This window comes from Xenopus laevis, chromosome 5L (genome assembly GCF_017654675.1).
Source record: "Xenopus laevis strain J_2021 chromosome 5L, Xenopus_laevis_v10.1, whole genome shotgun sequence".
Lineage (NCBI taxonomy): Eukaryota > Metazoa > Chordata > Amphibia > Anura > Pipidae > Xenopus > Xenopus laevis.
In genome coordinates this window covers 128,444,158-128,466,935 of record NC_054379.1, presented here as the reverse complement: position 1 = coordinate 128,466,935, position 22,778 = coordinate 128,444,158, and the positions used below count along the sequence as shown (strand labels likewise).

The following is a 22,778-nucleotide window of genomic DNA, read 5'->3' as shown; positions in this document are numbered from 1 at the left end:
TTAAATTTGATTATACTTGAAATTTGAATAGGGGGTTATTTATAAAAAAAAAATCTAAAATCTAAAACTCGGATGAATACTCGACCCGAATTATTTATAATTTTTCGAATACAACTAAACTCGAATGTCAGGAAGGCTACTAACAGCATAAAAATGGTCACCGAACCTCTCCTATTGACTTAAACATGAACATGGCAGGTTTTAGGTGGCGAATAGTTGAATTTGAGTTCTTAAAATGCCAGAGTATGATAAATCTCAAAATTCAAATTTGAATGAAAATTCAAGTCGAGTTTGGAAATTCCCAATTCGAATTTGGAAGTTTTGACAATAAAAAAAATTTGTAATGAATGCATATTGCAAAGTTGCTTAGAATTATGTTTTCTTTTAGTAGGCAAACCATTATTTTTTGGGTTGACATTTCCTTTAAATCCTAATGCCAAAGGAGATGTTTGGGAGGACTTGCACTTTTGTGATGACAATTGGCCAGATATTTATGGGTACTTCGATTGGAGTAGACCCTCGCACACCCGTTAAGCAGATGTATCAATTAGCTCGGTGCTCAATGGATGGAGGATACGGTGACCTCCGAGTAACCGGAACAAAAAAACACACCAGCACACGAGACTTGTATCTGCAGGGCGAGCCCTTGCAAAAGTTTTTACTGCGGTGGTGCAATGTTTCGGGGCCGTCAGCCGTCATGCTTGACAAAGGGGCGGAGCCCCGAAACATTGCACCACCGCAGTAAAAACTTTTGCAAGGGCTCGCCCTGCAGATACAAGTCTCGTGTGCTGGTGTGTTTTTTGTTCCAGATATTTATGGGGGCACAGTTCATGTCAGTGATGGCCTAAGGCTCCTACTTAGATGTTTTTAATTATTGAAATTGTTTTTTTTTTTAATTGCTTTTTTTTAATTGCTATATAGGTGTGGGTGACATGCCAGTCCAGTTAACGGATCATAATTACTATTAGAAACTAAATGTAGTTTAAGTTTTTGTACTGAATGCTATCTCAGTGGCAGTTTTGTTCTGTTTCAGTTAATCAGCAGCAATTACTAAAAGATATCTAACAACCTTTACACAATATAATATGTCATTTGTAATTTTACCATAGGGCTCTGCCAATGGCCAGGGCCAAGCTGCTCTGTGTACTGCACACATTTTACCCGCATCTGTAGACGTGTCATTACTTAGCAAGAGGAATAGGAGTTTTTAATGAGATTTCTTTTGGCTCTTCACGTGCCGGCTGTATTGCACGTCTCATTAATTTGCAATTGTTTTTACTGACAAGATTTTTTTTTTACTCCACCAGCAGTTCCCTGAAATCCTTAAACCATTATATAATGAAACCTCTTACTGAAAATCCAATTTACTTAAAACCATTTCTACCTTTACAATTCTCACGCCATCCACCTGCTTAAAATATACCAAATTGCAGTCGCTTTAAAGATACTGCAGGAAATCTAGAGAACTGAAACGTACTGTAACTGCCTCCTTATTAATGTTTTGCTCACCATAATGCTTATTGGAGCTACATTGGGAATTTAGTTTCACATTTCCTGATTTCCTGTACTCTGACATTTGAGAGATGTTTTGTTCAGAAAGTGAACCTTTATACAGAAAGCAAGCTGAACATGAAGATGCCAGTGAATGAGGCTTCCTATGCAGACTTACACACGCAGTGAAGATAATCCCTATTTATAGAGAGAGTTGATTTCTATTACATGAAATTGAGACGCTACCCCAAATCTCACCATATATGAACCTTTTTACTGTCAACATCAATGGAGCGAGAAAATGGGCTTACTACGGGCACATGACTTCCACATATCCTTATATACAAAGACAAAACATCATAACTACTAAATGCCAGGTGTCTTCTGAACAATATGGGGTTATTTATTAAAGTCTGAATGCCAAAAACTCGAAAAATTCTAGTTTTTTTTAGTATAAAATCCAGATTTATCAAGGGTCGAAGTGAATTCGAGGGAAAATCTGACTATTTTGGACTTTTTGGGCAAACCTCAAAAAAAATGTGGGCTTTTCGGGAAAAAGCCAGACAAAATGGAGCGTTTTGGATTTTCGCTTGATTTTTTTCATATTTGTCCCCGATCCAATTAAATAAAGCTTTTTTAATAATAAATAAGATCCAATCATGGATTCTAGTTTGGTTGGACTTTTTTTATTAAAATAATCTGAGAAATTTGGATTTTGATAAATAAGGCACTATATGTTAAAAAAGTATATGGCATGTAGAGACTCCAGATTGAAAATAGTGTTTACAAGTTATTCGGCTACTATAAAACAAGCACACTCCCACACTTCATTTTATCTTAAGAGACCACAACAGAAAGTTGATCCCAGAAAACCATAAATATTTGCTAACTACATATTCTGATTAATTCAAAATGAGTCAATGTGTCTTTCTACTCCAAACCACCAAAGTTTCCACATTGCAGTAACTTGCCTCCCACAGAATCTTATTTTTAGGTGCAAAGAGAAAACATCATAAATATGAATGCCTGGGAACTTTTAAACAGTTTGATTACCAATATAAATTATTACTAAAGAATGTGGAATGTTGAGACCTCAAAATGTAAAATAAAAAAAGGACCTTCCAAATGCAGAGATGCAGATTAAAAAAAAAGAGAAATAATATTTAACCTTTTCAACCACTTTTTGCCAATACTAGATGGAGTTCTTTGTATTCCAGTCCTAACTGCAGTCTTCAGTTTTTATTATCATTAGAGTCATTCGGTGGGTTGTCACCCTTTCTGTGGAACCACACCAGCCTTGCTATGTTTGTTATATTTCTTTTCTGTGAATAACTTGCATCATTATCTGTACTGACTGAACTAGTAAAATACCAGGAAGCAAGCAACCCTACATGAACTTGAATATGCAGATCTTTTGTATATGTATACATAGGGGCAGATTTACTAAGAGTCGAATTTTCGAAGTTAAAAAAACTTCGAAATTTGACCCTCGAATTGAAATCCCTTGACTTTGAATATCGAAGTCAAGGGATTTTTACCGTATTCGATTGTTCGGTCGATCGAATACGGTAAAAATCCCTCGACTTCGATATTCAAAGTCGAGGGATTTCAATTCGAGGGTCAAATTTCGAAGTTCTTTTAACTTCTAAATTCAATTGAACGATTAAATCGTTTGAATCAAATGATTTTAAGCGATCGATCGAAGGATTTTTATTCGAAAAAACTGCTCTGGAAGGTCCCCATAGGCTAACATTGCACTTCGGTAGCTTTAATTTGGCGAAGTATGAAGTCGAAGTTTTTTTTGAAGAGATAGTACGTCAATTATCGAATGGTCGAATAGTCGAACAATTTTTACTTCGAATCGTTCGAATCGAAGTCGAATGGTCGAATATAGCCTATTTGATGGTCGAAGTACCCAAATATTTACTTCGAAATTTGAAATTCAAACCATCACTCGAGTTTAGTAAATCGTTACATTTCATGATTGGGATATGCCGAAAAATTAGTGCAACCATAGAATAATTTGAGGAAATTGTAAAATATCAATTTGGCATTTTGAGACACATTATTACTTGTGTCAATCTGCATTTTTTCTTTGCGTTTTTCCTGGAGGAAAATTTTTTCTTCAAAAATTTAGAGATTCTCGCTTTTCTTGTGGCACAAACAACTGCCTTTTTCTGATTAATCAAACTGCAAGGCAATATTCTACCATTGCCATTTTTTCGTGTTTTCATAAACTCATTTTTTGCCAGTGAGTTAAAACAAATTATGAAATTTTATCACAGATAAGTGAACATTTGCAGATAAACTGTATCAGGCGATAACATTTCCGAAAAAAGTATATTGACTGTCCCTATCATTAACAGCTTTAAAGTATTTAAAATATGATAAAAAAATTCCAATTTGTTACGTAAGATTAACAAAGGGAAACATTATAAAGGATTGTGCTTTTACTAGTGTTTATTTACTCCCTGTCCAATAGCATTAATTATTCCTTTCAAGATTAAATGACAGCAATTTCTTTAAAATCCTTTTTTCTTCAAAATGTCATTATTAACAAGGAGTAAACTGAAATGTCAAAAAATGTCAGACTAAATATAAGGTTACAGTGGTTTTGTTTTAATGGCATAGTCTTACTGTGCTAGACATTCACATATCAGTTTGTAGCATCTTTATGTCTCGCTTACTTTAATTGATATAGAATAGCATTGATGCTAAATAGATTTACAATAAGACACTTAACTTGTAAATAATGTTAAATTGTAATTGCTAAACATTTATACCATGTGCATAAGGCAGAAGTTGGTCATTTTGGGTGAGAATTGGCCATATTGGCTGGCAACCTCTGTCTTTGTGTGTCCAACTATATGGGCCTCCTAAAGAGGTTAAAAAGCCAACAGACTGGCACTGTGTGTGGCTCTGACTGCTTTCACCTTTTACTCAGCGTTACATGCCTCACTTCCCATGCCTCCACCTACTGGAGTCTTAAGTGATCACCAATGGAGGATCCAACTATGAAATAAGTGCTAGATACAAACAAGATAAAAGTAATAAATACCATCATCTTTGTAATGGCAACTGGAAGAACATTTTCCATTCTCTGGCTATACCTTTAGACAACATGAGATATTTCTACTGCACCTCTAGGAGTACAGGTATGAGATCCGTTATACGGAAACCCATTATCCAGAAAGCTCTGAATTAGGGAATGGTCATTGCCCATAGACAGGTAGTCAAACATTTTAAAAATTATTCTCTTTTGCTCATTTATAATAAAACAGTACCTTATACTTGATCCAAATCAAGATTTAATTAATCCTTACTGGAAGCAAATTACAGAAAGATCTGTTATCCGGAAAACCACAGGTCCCGAGAATTCTGGATAACAGGTCCCATACCTGTACCTGTATGGCTTCCCTAGTTGTACCCCCAACAGTACTCTAACTGCAGACATTCACATTGGGTGCTTCATACTCAGCCATTGCTTCCCTAGTTTGGTCTGTTATGATAGGAAACATTTTCCTATACCACGTTCCACCTACTGTCCTGGCCCTTGTTTACATCATTTCTTCTTCACGGATTGTGTCTTAGAAGGCTTCTCTTTCCCTATCACAGTCTTTAAGTTCCAGGCACAGTATGGTGGCAACTACAATAAACAGACACAATTAAGTAGACAAAGTCAAGGGACCATGTAGGGAGTGTAAGTAATCTGCCTCCCTATGCTCAGCCAATAAATGTATCACCTGAATGCCCAACACCTCTTCTATTGTTTTGAATTACATTCCAGTACTGCTGTAAAAAAACATTATTCAGGATATGTCTGATTGCATGCTAAAGGCAAGACCCTTGGGGGCAAATTTACTAAAGGGCGAAGAGGCTAACGGTAGCGAAAATTCACCAGAATCAGGTCATTTTGTTACTTCGCTGATTTACTAATGGGTGCTGGCATAAATTTGCTAGCGAAGTGGACCTACTTTAGCGCTACTTCGCACCCTTACGCCAGGCGAAGTTGCGCTATGGCGAAGGGACATAACTACGCTAATTCACTTAACTTGCGGATTTTTCTGAACGTTACCTCTTGCGCCAGACTTGCCTTTGCCCCCTCAGACCAGGCGAAGTGCAATAGAGTAGATAGGGATTGCTTCAAACAAATTAGAATTCTTTTCAAGTACTAAGAAATGCTGGCGTCTATTTTAAGGGTGATAGGCTGAAAAAGATTGCAACATATGGCACCTAAACTATACAGTGGGCGCATGTATAGGGCAAAATAATAACTCTATTTTATCTTATGAAGCTTTCCCAGCCTTGTGTTGTGTAATGTATTTGCTGCTACATATACGTCCATTGTACTTTAACTTGGCACCGTATGCAAATTAGGCATCGCTAGCGTAAATTTGCTTTGCTTGACGAATTAATGGTAGCGCAACTTCGATACCTTTCACCTCCCTGAGCGCAACTTCGGATTTTAGTGAATTAACGGCGCCCTGGCGAAACTTCGCCTGGCGAAGTGCTGCGAAGCCAAAGTTGGCACAACTTAGCATTTGAGTAAATTTGCGCCTTGGAGTATGAGCCTTGTTTAGCCTGGTATATATGGCTATAACAATAACATCGTTACAGAATACATATACATTTTGAAAGTAGTACAGTATATATAATCAGGTATAGCATTAACCTGATTTAGCTTTAACCGTGGGCAGAACACTACTAGATTTCTGTTATCAAACTGATAATGCATTTTATGTTGTATAGGCTAACAAACCCTTTCAATAAATGTCGCTAATATTCTAAAGTAAAGATGATAAAATATTATATATTAAAATACCTGAAAATGCGAACATGCTTGAAAGGAAGATGAATATTGAATCTACATTTCCACATTACTTGAACGTCAGTGTCTGCAGGTGAGCTGCTGTACAATCCATGCTGCAGATTACATTTCAAATAACAAAGCTGCTTTTACTCAGTAGGAAAATCACTCTGCCTTTAAGCTAATCCAGCAGAGAGCAGCTAATAAATAAAGCTGGCTGTAATTATTTGAGGATAAAGACCTATAAATATTTATGCTATGTTTTATAGTTACACAGAACTGTGCTTAAAATCCCACCATATTCACCCAGCACAGAATAAGGCTGCCACCTTTAAGACAACAAGCCAACATATAAGCTTGTTTCACTGTGTGAGTTGAAGCGAGTAAAACTACAACACAAGTACAAAGACCTGCTTATAATATTGATATATTATGATCAATTCCCCTTCACCTCTAGACTTTCTATCTACTGTATGCACCCTGTTTGTAGGTACATGCAGTGGACCTGCTGATGGAATAATAAAGGACAAATAATTTAAGGGAGAAAGATAACTTTATGTTCCTGATTTTTATACCAAACAAGTGACTGTTTTGTTAGTAGTATAAGTTTCACTTTATTATTTATTTTTCCAATATCTGTGGCCATTTATCCACTCAACAACACATTCTGATTATATATATTTATATTTATATATATATTTGTTTTTTTTCTATTGTTTTTTTTTTTGGGGGGTGGGGTTGGCCTGGTAGGGAACAGATTAGTCATTGCGCATGTGCCTGGATGCATGTACAGTAGATCCAGTGACATCACTGGCATGCACCAAACCCAGCTTGGTGTAGAGAGCTGTGGTTCAAACATGCCTCAGTCTGCATGCATCTGGACCCAGCAGTAGCCTAGAAGGGGAGCCTGTGTGGATGTAGCCTAGGGGCCCCACATGTCATTAATCCGCCATTGCCAAAGGGTCATGGTTACATAACAGATACATAGAATACAATGGTTTTAGTTCTTACACAGGGAAATAAACAGGGGTAAATGCATTTCATAAATCTCTACAGGACTATTGTGCCATGTAAAATAGGGCATTTGTTGTCAATAAATAGTTTATTTTTAGGTGCTTGACCAATAGTCTTTATTGGTCCTTTACAAATGCTATATTCTTCTGTTGTTCACTATGTGCAGGTATTGGGTGGGTTGCCGTTAAAAAATGGAGATGCAGGTATGAGTGCAGGTTATTGGGACGCAAAATGGACTTCTGTACCCTTCCTCCACCTCCTGGATGGCAGCTATACAGATGCAGCCACTTTGGTTTGTGTGTGACACAGAATAACTAAACCCAGATATCCCACTTATCCCATTTAACACAGAAAAATTTGTCACAACATCCTATCTAATTATAGCATTCACCATTTTGAACAATGGTTCTTTGGTATGCTAATGAAAAGGTTACATGTATTAAATCAGTTAAGATAACTTTAGATAACACAGTTTCTTCAATTAATCCGGAGTCATGACGCATTTAACCCACAAATCCAAGTGGCTTCATCTGTATATCTTGGGGTCTGACAGCATATTGGAGTCTTTTCTACTAAAGCAAAATTATGTTGTGTTAGACATTTACTATTTATTGCTGAACACAAGCTTTTTTCTGTTACCATTAAATTGCTGCTGGAAAGCCCTTTTTTATTTCAAAATAAACAGACTGTTCTTCCTTTCACTCTGGTGTGGCCCTCATTTATGCTGCAAATCCTGGTGTGATCCACTAAACTCCCCTAAACACCAAGATATTTTGTGAAAATTCAAAGTGTATTCAAAGTTATGTGTGTTGTAAGCCGAAATGTTGGCTGTTCATACATTCGAGTTTTAGAGCTTTGTGAGGTTTTTTTTATAACTCAAATGAACTCACAACTCAAATGTTTCCTTATTTATGAAAAAACTTGAACAGAAAACGCTCAAATCAGTGAATTTGAGATGGAAAAACCCGAAAATCGAACTAATCGAGTTTTCTACCAAAAAAATCCCCAAACATCATGAAGGCTATTCACATCTTCAAATGGTTCAAGGGACCTCTGCTATTGAATTCTAAATGAACTTGACAGGTTTTAGCTGGAGTAGTTTTGGACTCTAACTATAAGTTTTTCAGCCCCCAAATATGCTGAAAAACTCTACCTCGGCTTATACTCGGGTCAAGCGCAAAAACAGTCGCCGCGTCTAAGAATAGTCGCTGGCATTTAAGAATAGTCGCTGCGCCTAAGAATAGTCGCCGGCGTCCAAGAATAGTCTCCAAGAATATTTGCCGGCGTCCAAGAATGGTCGCCGGCATCCAAAAACGAGACGCTGGCACTCCAATGGGAGCAGAAAACCTAATTTTTTTGACTGAAACTTACCAGAAGCTGCTGCATTTCTCACCCTCGGCTTATACTCGAGTCAATAAGCTTTCCCAGTTTTTGGAGGTAAAATTAGGTATCTCGGCTTATACTCGGGACGGCTTATACTCGAGTATATACGGTAATAAATCTCGAAAATGTTGTGTTTTTTTTTTTTTTAACCCAAAAATTTGAGCTTTGACTGAAAAAAATACCCTTGAAAATGCAAATCAGCTCGGGCTTTGATAAATAACCTAAAAGTGTGCCAATAAATCATGTAAACATAAAATACAAAATAGGCTAGTTTAAATTTTCAAAAATGTTGATTATTTGGATAAAAAGTGTCTATGTGAGACAGCCTTTCTGTAATTTGGAGCTTTCTGGATAATGAGTTTGCAGATAACAGATCCCATACCTGTATATATATCTATTTATATCTATATTGTATATTCAATGGCATTTTCTGTAAACTAAAACAGACCAACATGACTTTCCTTAATTATTTCTCAAATATTCTTATAAATCCTAAAAAGGTATAGCAAGACTTTAAAAGTTGTCATGGAAATGCTTTGAGGATAGGATATGACTGCAAGTACTGCAGCTTCATAATATATCATCATCATTAAGGAAACCTACAAAAAGACAAGCTTTGTCACAGTATTTACTGTACAACACTTAATGATGAAAAGCATCTGCTGATATAATAAGAAGTTAATTTATATCCAGTCAGTTAAAGACCTAATGCTGGTGTAAAGAGCCGTTTCTCATGGTTCCTGCTATGAATGAGCTGACCCCATTATGTCACAGCTATAAATGGAATATGAAAGAAATATATCTGAAAGGTGTAATTTTTTGTTCTTGCAGAGATGTTACTCCTTCCTACCACTCCTCCCTTTGAGACATTGAGAAGTATTGCACCAGATCTTACATAAGATACAAATAACAACGTATGGTTGAGACTTTATATGCTGTTGGACCCTCATCCCCTGCCAGTAGTTATAGCATTGGTCATTCTGCAAACCTCTATCTATATGTCCCTTAGTGCTCTGCTGTTTGTGAAGCACCATTCCTTTAAATGCTAAACATATATTTTAACATGTAATTCACATAACATAACTTTGTGCAGGTTAATAGTTGCATAAATGAAAGCACGAGTACGTAACGCAATAAACACCGTACAAGATATTGGGAACAGTGGGGGAAGAGATATTTAGTTGACCTTATATTTAAGGGAGGATGCTAGTAATGTGTTATGGGTTGTGTAACCTTTCTCTGACATAAGAATGAATTTTCAGTAGGGATGCACCGAAACCAGGATTCGGCCAAGATTCAGCCTTTTTCAGCAGGATTTGCGTTCGAAATCCAATTGCCTGGCCGAACAGAATCTGAATCTTTCATCACACAAACAATCAAGTCATAATTTTTTCCCGTTTGCATTTCTCTGTCCCCACTAGTTACCCTAATTTACATATGCAAATAAGGGAAGAATCCTAAAATAGTGGATTCGACACATCCAACATTTTACTGTGCTGACAATCTTTAAAATAATGTTGTGGTCTTGCAGGAGTTTTGGCCTTGAAAGGGTAACAAAATCCTCCCCACACCTTGCTTAAGGGTTACCGTCCTTTAAAGTTCTGGTTTACCAGGTGTGAGTTAACCTCAAGTATGTTATAGAATGTCCTGTGCTAGCAACTGTTGCAATTGGTGTTAATTATTTTTTATAGTTTTTTTGTTTTTTTTTGCCTCTTTCTAGAGTGCAAATGGGAGTCACTGACCCCGACAGATAAAAACGATTGCTCTCTGAGGCTACAAATTTATTTTTATTGCTTCCTATTCAGTCCTTCGCCTATTTATATTGCAGTCTCTCATTCAAAGCACTGCCTGGTTGCTATTGTAAATAAGACCCTAGCAACCAGAAAGCTGCCTGATCAAAAAGCAAATAACTAAAACACCACAAAAAAATATATAAACTGAAGACCAAATGCAAATTGTCTCAGAATACCACTATCTACATAATACTTACAGTTAATTTAAAGGTAAACAACCCCTTTAATTCCCTTTAGGACTGCAGCTCTGCTTATTACAATAATTGGTAAGAAGTGACAGGTGACAAAAACCTTCTGTTCTTTTAAACACCAGTAACCCAGTCCTTTCTTCTCAAGCTTCTTGTCTAGCCTTCATTCATTGCTTGCACATTTGTGTTTGAGAAGCGTAGGAGCAGAAGTACACAGCAGTGTGCAGGAAATCTTCAGTTCCAATATGGCTGCCATGAGGAGAATGGGGGCTAGGACTTAAAGGGGAAGGAAACCTAGTCGGCGCAAACCCCCCCACCCCCCCCTCCCGTTTGTTGTCCCTCCTCCCCCCTGGCCTACCCGTCCCGCTGGGCAAATGCCCCTAACTTGTTACTTACCCTTCTGCGCAGGTCCAGTCCAGTGAGTTCACAGACGACATCTTCTTCCACGCGATCTTCTTCTGCTGTGAACGGCGTTTTGGCGCATGCGCAGTAGGATCATTTCGCCGGTACAGATCTACTGCGCATGCGCCAAAAGTCACGTGCATGCGCAGTAGATCGTACCGGTGAAATGATCCTACTGCGCATGCGCCGTTCAAAGCAGGAAGAAGATCGCGTGGAAGAAGATGTCGTCTGTGAACTCCCTGGACTGGACCTGCGCAGAAGGGTAAGTAACAAGTTAGGGGCATTCGCCCAGCGGGACGGGTAGGCCAGGGGGGAGGATGGAGGGTGGGTAACAAACGGCAGGGGGGGTAGGGGGGTTTGCGCCGACTAGGTTTCCTTCCCCTTTAAAGCTTTATTTGAACAGATAGTTTTTATTCATGTGTAGCATATTTAAAATAAAATAGATACAGAGTGTAACGTTTTTGTAGCATTAGTTCCCTTTTAAAGCCTGCCTTATCTGAATATCTGAACCCCAAACACAGGCACAAACACACATACACACACTCACTTTAAGGGGCTTATTTACTAAACCCTGAATACAAAAATCACGAAAAATTTGTGATTTTTCTTATACAGAATCAGACTTTTAAAAAATCACACATTTTTTGGAATTTATTAAACCCCGAGCACAATGGGAGAAGTCCCAATGGTTTTTTGATGTGCGCTGCGTTTCATGCAATACCCTGAGTTTTTGGGGCACAAAACATACGAAATCTGAGTTTTCTGGTATTAATAAAAAAGCTCAAAAAATCAGTGCAGCGTTTTTTTCAGAAAATATTGAGATAAATTCGGACTTTGATGAATAACCCTCTAAATGTTCAAAATGAATATGTTAGAACGGTGACCTATTCATTGCATAAGCACCAATTTAAATTGATGAGGCAAGTATAATTAGCCTGTAGATTTTTCAATGACAGTTCTTAGTCTGAGTTTCTTAAGCAATGTTAAGCTTCTGCTAATACAGTACATAGAATAGCAGCCAGAAATAAAAGCAAGCAAACAGCTGACTGTGTTATTAGAAGCTTAAGTGGTCATAAACATTAATAGGGTTACCTAGAAGTACAGAAATAACATTAAAGTAAGTTATTCCAGCTGCCGGCCCTGTTGTGTGTCCAATGTTCAGTTGTGGCCTCTGCAACACAGAAAAATGAAGTCATGACTCTTTAAATTGGTTGGAATATTATGGAACACATGATGTCCCTACTTGTAATGTAATTCCTGGCACACTACCATTAGGTCATTGCTAAAACAAAGTGTATTTAATTCCTTTGGTCTGTGCACTTCATCACTCACAGACAGTGAATCACCCACTGGGATCTGAGCAGACTGTGCAAATTCTATATGGCTGGAAAAATATTAGATTTTTTACTGAATGTGCAGAAATGTTTCCTGAAACTGTGAACAGAATAGTATATGCCTGCTCAAAGCTGTTGAACATATTCTGACATTCATCTGCTTTGATATTGTGTTGTATTGATTTGATACAATGAGCAGCTCTGAGCTTTAACACCCCTCACAGTCATTAGTTGAGATTAAGTCTGGAAGGCTTGCTTTGCTTTTTTTTTTACAGATCACTAACCATTGTTACCTCTCCGTAGAAAATATCAATCCTAACAGTTTATGTAAACCTGCCCCTAAGCCACGGAAACTTGGTTTTCTCCTTTTTTATTCTGTGGTTTTTGGGCTCCAATGGCATAAAGAAACCTTGTGTTATCTGATTATCTCTGATTTCTGTTTCTTGAATGTTTTCTGTTCCCGTAGCAAAAGTGGTTGTTGTTAAACTTTGAAATCATCAGAATAGCATTTAAAACCTGGCCTACATCCCAAACGAAATCAGCCTGGTGTTTGCAACAAAGTGGGCATATGGCAATATATTAGAACCATCTGACACTTTTATACAACTGCCAAACTCATCCAAATGTCTGAATTAGCAAGGGAAATGAATATGGACATAGAGGTGCCTGGGATATTTGTTCTTTAGCTATGCGGAGGGCAATTGGAAGTTACATTCTCCATCATCAGAGGATATATTTTCCCTGACTTGCAACCCTTTGGTGGAGCTGAATAAGTTAAACCAAACGTGAATAGGCCACACTCTTTCAGATTTTCTAAGCCTGGCACGTAGTCAAGATTTGTTTGAACACGGATTTAATCATGACTTTCAAGCGACCTTGGCATGTTTATGCTTCAGATCCACCTTTTCAAATCAGTCTTCCATTAAACACTTGCACATGCTTACAGGCAGTCATGGCCACTCTCCATCTGTCTGGCATACATCATGCCACTTCTTGCACTGGCACAGAGCTTTCTGAACAGATTGCAAACTCAAATGAGATCATATATATAAAAAAAAAGTATAAGCACATTTAATTGAAAAAAAGAGGATGGTCAGTCATTATTACATAGCAAATATACTGTATTTTATCTCTCTCTCTCTCTCTCTCTCTCTCTCTCTCTCTCTCTCTCTCTCTCTCTCTCTATATATATATATAGATATAAAATACACTGTCTATTATATATAGTATACAGTATATAATATACTGTCTCTAGAGAAGGAAATTGCAGAATCAAAGAAGTTGTTGCCTCATATGTTTTACTAGCTACATACTATTAGCTAAGCTATGTTTATTAGATATTTAATGGAGTCACCTCTAAGGGACTGATTTAATAACATTCTCATTTTCTCTAGAAATTTGAGATTTAACCTTTAATACAGAAATTTGCCAAGTAAAAGTAGTTGAGGTCCTAAAGAGGTAAACGAGAGCTGCGCTGATCCTATTGGAGCTTTTTTTTCAGACCATTTTTTCCTCTAGTAATTGTTTGAAAAACTCAAATTTTAGTATCATTTAGTGCATTGTCCAGCGTTTTTTTCATTTGTACTTTTTATATTTGGTTCTTTTAAAGGGCAAGTAAAGGCAAAAAATAAAAATCCCATTTTTACTTTAATGAAAAAGAAACTTATTTCCAATATACTTTGATTAAAAAATTTGTACCATTTTTATAACAAACGTGATTGTATGCAGTGAAATTCTCCCTTCATTTACTGCTGTGGATAGGAATTGTCAGATGGTCCCTAACTGCTGTGCAGGGAAACAATCATACTTATGAACAGCAGGGGGAGCCCCCGCCTTACTTCCCAGCCTTTCAGAACTCCAACAGCTTTGTTTATGACGATCCCTAAGCAGCCCAGACCACACTGAGCACGTGCACAGTCTTAGTCTTGCAAAGATGTTTAACAAAGTTACAAGATGGTGACCCCCTGTAGCCAACATTGAAAGCATAAATTATTTGTTTGATTAGGCTTGTGGTGCAGTAAGTTCATGTTTATATTTAGTATACAAAATACAGCATTTCTAGCCTTATTCTATTTTAGACTTTACATACCCTTTAATAAATTACATGGCATTCGTGATTTTATTTGTGGTTTCACAAACCTCTAAAATCAGAGTGTTCATAAATGTGCCTCCCCATGTAAACCTTGCCAACCATAGGAGAGTGACTTAAATGTACAAGGGACCCTGGTACCCTAAATATTTGGAATCCTCTTGTAAATTGAATGATTGCTAAAATAAAATATGCAATTAAAAGGAATGTTTATTAAATTGTAGCGTACAAAAGAGGATAAAAAAACTTCCAGCACTCAAATTCAGCCTGTGTAAATGCCTTTAAATACATTTTACAAGAATTGAGGTGTTTGTACCACATTTTGGCCAAAAATATATAAGTTAACATGCGTGTACTAACTATTAAGGTGCATTTAAAAACATTTGAAACCCATTAAACCCCTAACAACAATGTGCATTATGTGTGACTGGGTGGCAAAAAATAGCAGCTGGTCAATGCCACAGCGTAGGTTAGACTGTGTGCTCACAATTTCTCTTTGTTTTTTGTATTTAACTGGAATACTTATTGTGAAGGAGTGTTCAGATAAAAGCATTCATTACCTAAAGAGCATTTGAAAAAATTCTGTACAAATTCAATATTTTGATAAACAACATTTTTCCAACAATAAATATGCAGCTCCATTGATTGCTCAGACGACCTGAATCTTCACGTAATCTAAATGTATTGTAAAGTATGTTGATCACTTTTAAAGGTTAAAGTAATGGAATTTGATGTGTGAATTAAAGTTATATTTGTACTAAAATACAATATATGTTCAGTGGAACATTAGATAAGACATATGCATGAACCAACCCCAAAAGCCCTGTAGAAAAACGACAGGTATTTTGAAACAAACATAGTACATTTTTATAGAACGGGTTCATATGTACATACATTGTATTTCCTGATGTTATCGGGTTTTAACCAAACACATTGTTTACTAAAATAAAGTTTAAATAAATCTGGACCTGTTCATGGAAACGGAATATTCAGCTTACAGCAGAATGTTTCATTAAATGGAATGTGTAGCTTAAGGGCATATTGTTAATGCAAAGTTCAGGTAAAAAGAATGTTTACTTAAATACAATGTTCAGATAAACTGAAAGTTTGCTGAAATGGAATTCATTTTTGCGAAATATTTGCTTTCCTCAGGCATTTTACTGAGACGTGGTGCATTTTTGCATAGAACCAGAAACATAGCATCAAGGGGGTTATTTATTAAGGTTCGAGTTGTGTTTTTTCCATAAAAATTTGAGTTTTTGAGTTGATTTTTTTTTTGTTCAAAACTTTTTTGAATTCTTTGGAAAAAAAAAACTTTAATTTTTCAAGATTTATTATACCCCGAACCTGGAAACCGCTTGAATCTGAAAATACTTCAGCTTAAACCGGTCGAGGTCATGTAGGAGAGGTCACTTGAACCATTTGAAGATGTTAATCGCCTGCATGATATTGAGTTTTTTAAAGGGTTTTGCCCCAAAATGCTAATAATTTCCCACGGAAAGCTCGATTAATTGAAGTTTTGAGGTTTCGCAACTCAGACTCGCATAATCAAGTTTTTTCCAATCGAGTTTTTTCTTAAAGAGATACTGACACCAGAAAATAACCTTTTTTATATCCATTATAATATCTTTGAATGCTATTAATAAGTATTTGCAGATGCTTTTACATGACTTTTCTTATCCCCATGTACCTCTATGAGGGTGCTGCCATATTTGAAATGATGGGCGAATTTATTCGCCGCCAGCGAATAAATTCGCGAAACTGCAGCAAAAATTTGCCAGCGTCAAAAAAAAATGGACGCCAGCGTCCAAAAAATGGACGCCGGCGTCAAAAACGAGATGCCGGCGCTGTTTTGTGAATTTTTCACTGCTTTGCGAATTTCGAGGGAAATTCGCAAATTTTTCGGCGAACCGAAACGCCCCAAATTCGCCCATCACTACATATTTGTACAGTAGTCAGCATTAGAAACTCTAACTGACAGACTGAGATGGGACAGTCAGGTTGGCATAATAGTCAGGATTATGAACTTCAAGTAATAATTACTTACACATAGCAGAAGTATCAGCAAAAAACGATCAACGTGACCTATAGGTAATTTTTAATGTAGATTAATATTTTGAAAATACATTTTTTAGTGTCAGAAACCATTCACGTTATGAGATGATTTAAGGTATAAAAAACTCTAACATTCAACCTTTTTTTGAAACCTTATTTATTTTGTTAACGGAGGGAGGTGATTGCTGCCCGTGTGCGGTGAGAAGGGGGAAGTGATGTCACCAGAGGGCAGAGCTGGGAGGGGAGCGCAGCTGCAAGCGTAGTAACTGAGCTCCGGATGGGGGAAGTAGGAAGGAAAAGAGGAGGAGACATGCGGGACTGGCCGTATCCATTTCCAAATGTTTGTTGAAATTGCTTTTTATTAAGTATTTGCTTTCCTCAGGCATTTTTCTAAAATACTATTCACACAAATATTGCATTTTAGAGAAGAATTACCAATTCGGTGAATAATATTTTTTTACAAATCATTAAAATGTTTTTCACACCTTGAATGCTGCCAAACACATTTCTGTAGCTCTGTATTCATGATGGGTGGAAGGGGAGACACATGGGTGTCCCTGTGTATGAGAACTAAGTGGTGCACTTTTGGCAGTACCCCAACACTAGTCTCATGGGTCATAGTAAATAGCTCCTTATGTGTACCTAAACATTACATAGACATGGACACTCAAATTACCTGCATATATTTCAGCCATAACAGAAATTTACTTTATATACAGTATATTTCCATAGGAATAATGGTTTCTATATATTCACTTTAATTTTATATTGCACTTGGATGTCCTCCATAATATATCTTGATGACTTTGTTTTCAGGACATCAGTTTAGCATGTTGCTGAATTAGCAGTTCTGTCAAGTTACTGTAACATTTCACATTAATGCCTCCTGGATAATGTTCTTTTTCTACTGCAAGGTGCCAGGCAAGATGGTCTGTTCTTACTCTTGTCTTCCATTAGTCAGTAATGTGTGCAAATCTCTCTACCCTTGTTTCTAATGTTGCATTCTCTTCTGTACTAACCATTGCTGAAGTGACCCAAATAAAGCACTTAACCCATAGCAGGTCTCAGGGCTGTATTAAAGACATGTTATGCTAGTATTGCTGTTACTTAAAGGAGAACTAACCCCCTTGCTAATAAAAACCCCTTCCCTTTACCCTCCATAGTCCCCCCTCCCTGCTCCACCTTGCACCGGTGTTCACACAAGTAAATGCCCCTTAACTGGTAATTACCCCTCATTGCAGAGTCAGTGCAGTGGAGCTCACGGGCCCATCTTCCGGCGCTTTGATAATCTTTGGGTCCCTTCAGCAATTTCAGAGACTTTTGTTCGGGACCGGGCTATTGCTACAACTGCGCATACGCCAGTACGGTGCTTACCTACTGAAGATTCCCGAAGCGCTGAAGATGCCCCCTGTAGGCTCCGCTGGGCTGACTCTGCAGTGATAAAATGGAGTGCTGCATGACATGGGCACCCTACACTAATAACGGCTTTTTTACAGTTTTCCACAGTTGTTAAATGAATTGGTGCAATTAATTTAGGGTGAAGACACACAGAGCTACTAGTAGCAGCTACTTGTCACTGCTACAAAATAGTGATAATTGACTTTGCTAAGACACTACAGGGCAGATTTATCAAAGGTCGAGGTGAATTTTCGAATGAAAAAAATTCAAATTTTGAGCTATTTATTTGTGTACTACGACTACTTCAAATATCGAAATTTATCATGTACTGTCACTTCTAAAATTCGACTTCGACCATTCGCCATCTAAAGCCTGCCGAATTGCTGGTTTAGCCTATGGGGGACCGCCTAGAACCTATTTGGATTCCATTGGTGGGCTTTGAAAAATCGAAATTTTTTTGGGGAAAAAGTTGAAATCGTATTTGCTCAAAAGCGATATTCCTTCGATTCGTACTATACAAATTCGGCCGAATACGGACTTATTAGATCGAAAATGGACCTATTCGACCAAAAAAAAACTTCAACTAATTCAGTTTGAATTAGAATTTCGAAGTTTTTTCAATTCGAAATTCGACCCTTGATAAATATGGCCCTACATGTGTTTTAGCAGAGGCAATTCTCAGTATTGTCTATAGCAGGGCATTTTGTAGCCACAACAGGTAGCTGCTAGTAGTAGCTCTGTGTATCTTCACCCTTAAGGTACTATACTACTTGCATGTTTTGCCACAAAGGTCCAAAGAAAAGATGTATCTTGCCTATAAGCCTATTGATGCTGAGGAACTCTAGAGCTATAGGGACATTGAAGACTGAAATAGTGGCATTCAGACTCAACAAAATTTTTCAGCAAAATTGGGTCCCAATCTTGTCAAACAACAATTGGTTGTGTTTCACCAAAATCAGAGGCAATTGCTGGAATTGTTGGGAAAAACACTGCATTATTGGTTAAAAAATTGTGAATTGTGCTCGAAACTGCACTTCACAAATTATAGGTTCTAATTACAATACCCCCCATGCAGTGTGCAAATAAATGCCATGATTGGCCATTTTTTGTACTGTGCCCACTGTGTGGGGCATTGTGCAAATATCAGCAGGCCTCAGCACTCCGTTTTGCAGATTGAGAGATTGAGAGAAATATTGCCTGTGTCCTGATGCTCTTCACTGAATGCAGGATTTTGCTTCCGGCGTTAGTGCAGAGTGCAGCATCCGTGGCTGGGGGCACAATTGACTAGGAATGGAACACTGAGAGGTGAGCTCTTATACCCCTTGCACCTCCATTGGTATGAATTACCACTCATATGGATTATAAAAAAATACACATGCCTGTACATTCACTTAGGAGCAGAATTATCAACACTCTTCTCTATATCTGTTGGTGCATGTCACTGAGAAATTTCTATCTTTTTTTTTGAATTCAAGATTTTCTCAAGTGTCTCTTTTCCCAGTTCCTATAGATTTTAATGGCAGAGCAACTTTAGAACAAGTTTCTACCACACGATTATGTCAGTTTGAATGTATATTGGCAGCTTTGAGCTCCTGAATTCTTGCAGTACAAACACAGCCAGGGCCGCCATTAGAAATCACAGGGCCCATACAACAAAATTTTCAGGGCCCACTGGGCCCCGCCCACCCCTCCCCATGCGCCGATGACCCCCCTCCAAGCTATGCCCACCCCGGCCCCCAAGCCCCACCCATATCCCACCCACTCCACATCACAGTTAAAAGACCACACAGACATCAGCGCTAAAAAAGGTAACCCCCCCACACACACAAGTTATAAAAAGCTATAGGGGACTAGGGCCCCCCTATAAGTTAAAAAAAAACCCATTGGCTCCTGGGCACCCATAAAAGTCTATTTTTTTTTTTTAAAAAAAGCATTGGTGCCAGGGCCCCCCTTGCAAGTAAAAAACCAAACATTGGGCCCAAAGAACATTTTTTTTTAAAAAAAACATTGGCGTCAGGGCCCCCCCTGGGGCTCCAAAGAATATTTTTTAAAAAAACATTGGTGCCAGGTCCCCCCTTAAAAGTTAAAAAAAAAAATTGGGACCCAGAGAATATTTTTAAAAAAAAACATTGGTGGCAGGGGCCTATAGAGTATTAAAATAATACATTGGTGGCCAGGGGATTAAAAAAAATAAAAAACACATATTGGTGTTCAGAGGAATTGAACTCATGGCTTCAAGACTTCAACTTCGCCTCCTTTCGTGACTTCGGGTCTTTTCGTCGCTTCAGGACTTCAATTTTGGCTGTTTTTGTGACTTCGGGATTTTTCGCCACTTTGGGACTTCAGCTATTTCTGTGGCTTCGGGTCATTTCGCCGCTTTGAGACTTCGGCGGTTTTTCGGCACTTCCGCATTTCGGCCATACCTCCCAACATTTTGGAAATAAAAATAGGGACAAAAAAGTTGCTGCACGTAGCGACCCTGAACACAGTAATGAGAGGATGCAAGAAAAATTTATAAATATCTAAAAATCTTGATCTGCAGGAGAGAACATTTCTTTTCTCAATATTGAACTACATTTTCATCCCAGCCTTTGATAAATTGGCCCCTCAGAGTACACACAACAGAAAATGATAGTTGGTCAGTATAAGCAGTTACATAACTGGGAATGTTAAAGCTGTTCCCTGCTAGCAAGATTATTGCATCTCAAAACAATACATTTTAAAGCACACTGGCAAACAGGTCAAATAATAATATATCATTTCAGACAGCAGCAGCCCGCTCTGGGGAGAAAAGGAGGAAGCATTTTTCTGAAAAGATGATGTGTTTTCTGTAAATTCAACATTCTTTAATTTCAACTATTCTTTAATTTCTTCCTGTGGGTATCAGAAGCTCTACATGTCAGCCATAAATGTTGCCTGTCTGTGACTTTGGCTGTCCTCAGTAAGTGATCAGATACACAGCACAATTCCTTGGTCTGGGAGATAAACTTCAGTTAAAGCTTTTCTGTTGAGAAAGGTTACATTGCTAAAGTCAGCAGGACTGACTGCTGGACCTTGAAAAGTGTGAAACACAGGGATTTATCTTCGGAGGCAGATAGCTTGAAGCTGAAGATATGGCAGTCACAGACATGGATGATAGCGTTCTGCTGATGAGGGTTTTTATTATATTTTTTTTTTTAAAGAAAACTGCAAGTTGTTTTTTTTTTCAGTATGTCCCATTTTAAACAAAACTGGCAAAAACACATGATCTTATATGTGAATTACATTTAGTAATACAGCTTTATATTCTATAATTTTGCCCATTTTTTTAAAAACATATTTAATGTTTACGATGAAAAGTGTTTAATACTGGCAGACCATTATCAGTATAAAATAATCTGACTTTTATACAGGTATGGGATCCATTACCCAGAAACCGAAAGACTCCCATAAAAAAACATTTTATCCAAATAATCCGAATTCTTAAGAATAATGTATTTTTTCTCTGTAATAATAAAACAGTAGCTTGTACTTAATCCCAACTAAGATATAATTAATTCTTATTGGAAGCAACACCAGCCTATTGGGTTCATTTAAATGATTTTTTAGTAGACAAAGTATGAAGATCCAAATTACAGAAATATCCATTATCAGGAAAACCCCAAGCATTCTGGATAACAGGTCCCATACCTGTATTACATCCATTGATCTTCAGGGAAAACATTCATTTTTGAGTATGGATATTTATGGCATTAACTGGGAAAAAATATTTAAAATATTTAAATGTCCATAGCTTATGCTATTGTATATCACAGCACTGTAGAATGCAAGAAATCAGAATTCAGAGTGTGCTTACAGCATTTATTGTGCCACTCTTTGTCAGGCAGTAATCTGTAAGGTTGGTTAGTGAAGACATTGGCTGGATGTCCAGAGAAATTAGCACCACTAAATTAACATGTTGAAGACTATTACATTTTAGAGTTTTTTTGTACTTTGAATAAACTCAAAATGTTGAAGCCCAGCCCAGACCTGATTCACATCCATGCCCTAGTGCAGGGATCCCCAACCTTTAGAACCCATGAGCAACATTCAGAAGTAAAGGGAGTGGGGAGCAACACAAGCATGAAAAATGTTCTAGGGGTGCCAAATAAATGCTGTGATTGGCCATTTTTAGCCCTTAAGCTCCCCATAGACGCGACGATTCTTCTTGCCGAACGACCGATTTTAGGGAAGCCCTACCAATCCTTCGAAATTATCGTGCGGTTAGTGGGATTCGAACGATCGTACATCTTACGATTTTTTGGCCGACATCTGTCAGGAAATTGATCGGCCAGGTCAAAAAATCTTTGTCGGTCCCAGTCCAATCTATCTATGTTTGCAGGGCCAAATTGGTCATTTTAGTTGATGGTAAATTCGTTCTGAGAAGATCGTGGTCTCACGATCAGGATCTTTTAAAAATCTCAACATCTATGGCCAGCTTAATGTGAATTGTCAACCAACATTGAGGCATTATTTTGGCAGTACACCCGGTTCCAAGCCTGGTATTCAAAAAAATCACCTGCTTTGAAGTCAATGGGAGCAACATCCAAGGGGTTGGTGAGCAACATGTTACTCATGAGCTACTGGTTGGGGATCACTGCCCTAGTGGACCAGGGTAAGCATCTTAGCATGCACATACACAAAGGTCAGTTGTATATGTTTTGAGTAATGCAAGGAATTTTGCAAACCCTGAGAAAATACAGACACGAACAGGTAGAAGTTACAAAGAAAGAGTGACCTGGTAGGAATCAAACCCAAGGCCCCTGTGCTGAGGAACAGCAATGCCAGCCAATGCACTACATTGCA

General features: G+C 37.7%; 1 protein-coding gene and 1 long non-coding RNA gene across 4 annotated transcripts in view; one reads left to right on the top strand and one right to left on the bottom strand.

Annotated features, from left to right (window-relative positions):
- LOC121393811 overlaps window positions 1-6,588 on the bottom strand; it is a 36,359-nt gene extending 29,771 nt beyond the window's left edge. Inside the window, exon 1 of the long non-coding RNA XR_005961380.1 lies at window positions 6,314-6,588. This is a non-coding gene — a long non-coding RNA (uncharacterized LOC121393811). The remainder of the gene's footprint in view (window positions 1-6,313) is intronic.
- Window positions 1-22,778, top strand: part of slc9a9.L (solute carrier family 9, subfamily A (NHE9, cation proton antiporter 9), member 9 L homeolog) — a 344,517-nt gene that overhangs the window by 220,018 nt on the left and 101,721 nt on the right. The window lies entirely within an intron of this gene.